At 47.0% G+C, this 3,814-nt stretch overlaps 1 long non-coding RNA gene across 1 annotated transcript; it reads left to right on the top strand.

Moving 5' to 3' along the window:
• Nucleotides 1-442: 442 nt before the first annotated feature.
• Nucleotides 443-3,469, top strand: LOC135248802 (uncharacterized). The gene is made up of 2 exons (XR_010328508.1): nt 443-1,196; nt 1,253-3,469. It is a non-coding gene; the product is annotated as an uncharacterized LOC135248802 (long non-coding RNA).
• The last annotated feature ends 345 nt before the right edge of the window (nt 3,470-3,814 follow it).

Here is a 3,814-nt window from a genome sequence, read left to right as displayed (position 1 = left end):
CCTGTGTCGGCCCGTTGCCCCTCGCGGGCATGCCTGTGTCCGCCCGTTGCCCCTCGCGGGCATGCCCGTGTTTGCCCGTTGCCCCTCGCGGGCATGCCTGTGTCCGCCCGTTGCCCCTCGCGGGCACGCCCGTGTCTGCCCGTTGCCCCTCGCAGGACGGTTTTGTGAAAATCCATTCATTTTTTCCATAGAGGAATTTCCGTTTGAACCGGAATTCCATATATGGGCAAGGTTTTTGCTCTGCCTTACGTCAGACCTCTGAGGCCTATTGCAAAGACTACTGCAAGAGCAAAACCTTTTGTATTGTAAGCGAAAAAATTTTGTATGTGTGTATGTGTGCGCTGAGCTGACAGGCCCCAAGAGATGAGCAAAACAGGATGCAGGATGTGGTCTGAGACAACATGATGAAAAGGAGGCTGTCAAAACTTTCTGCTAGGTTATAGGCTTGCAAAATGTAAAGCACGCCTCTTGTGCATGATGGAAAAGTACCGAGACACTGTATATAAGAAGCTGTCTGTACTCACCTTCAGAGTTTTGTGAGTACTCTCTCATTTTTTTCTCTGCTTGCAAGAAGAAAAAAAGTCTTACGAAGTGTTGTGGCGGGTTGCGAGGACACGCTAAGGCACACTTCCCTGCGGCGGCGAGGATGCATGCAGGCACACTTCCCTGTGGCGCCGAGGACGCGCTCAGGCACACTTTTTCTGGGATTGCGAGGAAGCGATCAGGCACACTTCCCTGGGATTGCGAGGACGCGCTCAGGCACACTTCCCTGGGATTGCGAGGACGTGCACAGGCACACTTCCCTGCAACGGTAGGTATGCGCGCAGGGGACAGCGAGGACGCGATCAGGCACACTTCCCTGGGACAGCGAGGACGCGCTCAGGCACACTTTTTCTGGGACAGCGAGGACGCGCACAGGCACACTTCCCTGGGATTGCGAGGACGCGCTCAGGCACACTTCCCCAGGGGACTCTAGTGTGCAGCCCGTAGAGCGCCGACCACATGCTCACTGCGACGTCGCCAATTTGAGTCCGACCACCGACCTTTGTCACACGTCTCTCCCTTTCTCTGCTCCCAATCCTTCTTGTATCTCTACACTGTTCTATCAAATAAAGGGGAAAAAAACCCCCAAAAAAATTCATTTAAACTCATACACTTCCTTGCGGCGGCGAGGATGCGTGCAGGCACACTTCCCTGTGGTGCCGAGGACACGCTCAGGCACACTTCCCTGCAACGGTAGGTATGCGCGCAGGGGACAGCGAGGACGCGATCAGGCACACTTCCCTGGGATTGCGAGGACGCGCTCAGGCACACTTTTTCTGGGATCGCGAGGATGCGCACAGGCACACTTTTTCTGGGATCGCGAGGATGCGCACAGGCACACTTCCCTGCGGCGGCGAGGACGCGCACAGGCACACTTCCCCGGGGGACTCTAGTGTGCAGCCCGTAGAGCGCCGACCACATGCTCACTGCGACGTCGCCAATTTGAGTCCGACCGCCGACCTTTGTCACACGTCTCTCCCTTTCTCTGCTCCCAATCCTTCTTGTATCTCTACACTGTTCTATCAAATAAAGGGAAAACCCCCCCCCAAAAAAACTCATTTAAAAAAATTAAATAAAAAATCGACTAACCTGCAGGGCAAAATATCAAAATAAACTTACCCTGGTTAAAAATGTTTCATTATTTTTTTTTAAAGGCACTCTACTTATAATGCCTATTAGTAGGCTTACATTGATCACGCCTATTAGTATTAATATAGCCTACTTAATGTCAATCTCACCGGAGGCGCCAAGCGTGGCTTCGCCGGTTAGCTCTTTAATACCTGTAAGGAGGCTTTATGGAGCGCAGAAAAACTCAACCGGCGATCATTGGTAGCCTGTTTAACGCATATGTTAAACTTTTGTGTTTTAGGACTTGTATAGAACCACACCTCTGATAAATAATAAAAGAGAAGTATAAGTCAGAGGGAGAATAAATGGGTGAATGGTTGTCAATGGGAGCAACAGCAGCATTACTGGCCTCTGCTGGCCAACAGTCAAGAGAGACGGGAAAACACCAGGTAATTGACGACATTCAGTCAGTGAATAATAAAATAATAATAATTAAAACAAAAAAACAGAAAATATGTAGCAGGGGGCATAGAATAACTTTTATTGAGATATGTTTATCATGGAAGTTAACGTCAGAGCTCAAAGTTGAATTCATAACTTAAATGAGGACGCGAGTCAGAGCACGCAATGCAGTGCCCACGGTGAGCTCTCGGGGTTCAGGTGTTTCACGAGGCCGGAGACTCTTTTTGTGAACCGTGTGCTTGTAATAGCTTTTCATTGTGGTTTCCTCCATTCCTATGCACCATTTCGCCTCACGGGCACCTTGGCTGGCGCTCGTAAGCCTATGTGCTGTATGTGACATGTACACACCCTCGCTGTAGACTTCGGTAGCATTGCCGCGCTCTCTCATGGTTCCAGCTGCGTGGTTACGGGCCGTTTTATACGGGCTGGTTTTATCCACGTTTCCATGTACGGCAGTGCCATGCATCATTTTGTCAGTGATAGTAATGCAGCTCTGCGCAATTCGTCGAGAGTGAACATGTTTCGCTTCCATCGGCACAGCCGAGAAGCTTCGTGTTCTGCCCAGTCGGTGAAATAAAGCATTCATACCTCCTGTTGCTGTGATTCTGCTCTTCTAATCAGAACTCAACTCAATCTGAGGTTTATAAGTTTTATGAACCACGCCCCCACATATTATACTCAATCAGGAAAGCCCTCCCACAGGAACCGAAACACATCTTTGCGCTGACTGAATTCTGTGAAAGAAGAAAGGGGAGTAAAAGAATATGCTGTTGGCTGTGGGAGGAGAAGTAGTATTATACGGTCTGAGAAATATGCTCCATAATCTTCGGATACAGTTTTTTAGACTGAGACCAGAAGCTGAGACTTGTCGAAGACTAAACGAGCAGTTGAGCAGGCATGCCCAACGGAGCCGGCGGAGTTACCTCTGACAGTGAACACACCTGTGAGACTGAGCTAAACTGGGGAAGGGCATGTGCGCAGAGAAGAACTGCAATGGAACAGAACTCTGGCTGCAGAAAGAATATATGCTCTGTCCAGGCTTGTTGGAATTTCTGCATTTGTGTTTTTCTAAGGAAAACAATGATCGCACTGGCGATTATTTTAAGCCTCCAAAGATGGTTCTTCCAATAGGTTAAAAAAGATGACAAAATAATAAATAAAAACCTGCGGTTTTTCTGTCAGTGCTCTTTGCTTGCTTTTCGGGAAGATCAGATGAATCCAGGACAAAAAAAAGTGACGGAAAGAAAGTCACAGGAGGAACAGTCACTGAATATACATGTAATGGCACAATTTTGTGTAAGGTGTTTTTAATCTATACATGTCATGGTTTGTCTCTAAATGACTGACTTATTTCATTACTTTGCTTACGAAACTGAATAAATCTTCTATTTTTTCACATTTGTGTAATGTCCTCAAATATAAATTATGTTGTCAGTATGTAAAAGTAATGTATTGTCAGCTAATACATGTTTGACTTTTTTTCCTAGCCTAAATTGACTTTTTTTTCCCGTTCACCATCAAATTACCCGTCTTCAGCTCAGTACTTCTGTCACTCTGGGGTGACAATATATTAGAGTTTTTTTTTATTTAAAGAATACGGCGAGCGGGAATAAGGAACATAAGGTTTATAACAATAATGAATAACAATAATAATAAAGGTGCAAGAGGGAGTACAGGATTGTCTGTTTTGGAATCTCCAGTTCGTGCTTCCCTCCAAAAGCTGGTCTGAAGATATTAACTC

Source organism: Anguilla rostrata, chromosome 2 (genome assembly GCF_018555375.3).
Source record: "Anguilla rostrata isolate EN2019 chromosome 2, ASM1855537v3, whole genome shotgun sequence".
In the NCBI taxonomy this organism is placed as follows: Eukaryota; Metazoa; Chordata; class Actinopteri; order Anguilliformes; family Anguillidae; genus Anguilla; species Anguilla rostrata.
The sequence above is the reverse complement of the archived record's forward strand: the minus strand, read 5'-3'. Positions and strand labels throughout refer to the sequence as shown.